Genomic DNA, 368 nt, shown 5'->3' on the forward strand with positions numbered 1-368 from the left:
TGCAGTCCTCCGTCCGCAGCCAATAAAGATAAGACGGGACGGCAGGAATGTGGAGCGGAGAGGTGACGGAGACGTAAACCCACAGGAACCTTCACACTGTTGTTGGGTCGTCACATACCGCGCCAATCAGCGCTGGAATGTAACTAAGTACTTTTACTCAAGTACTTCAGTCCACATGTTGAGGTACTTGTACTTTACTCAAGTCTTTTCACTTCAGGTTACTTTCTACTTCTACTACATGTCAGAGAGAAGTATTCTACTTTTTACTCCACTACGTTCATCTGACAGCTTTAGTTAGGACCTACTAGTTACTTTAGTTACTAGTTACCTTAGTTACTAGTTACTTTAGTTACTCCACTACATTCATC

The sequence above is a fragment of the Etheostoma spectabile genome, chromosome 13 (genome assembly GCF_008692095.1).
Source record: "Etheostoma spectabile isolate EspeVRDwgs_2016 chromosome 13, UIUC_Espe_1.0, whole genome shotgun sequence".
NCBI lineage: Eukaryota > Metazoa > Chordata > Actinopteri > Perciformes > Percidae > Etheostoma > Etheostoma spectabile.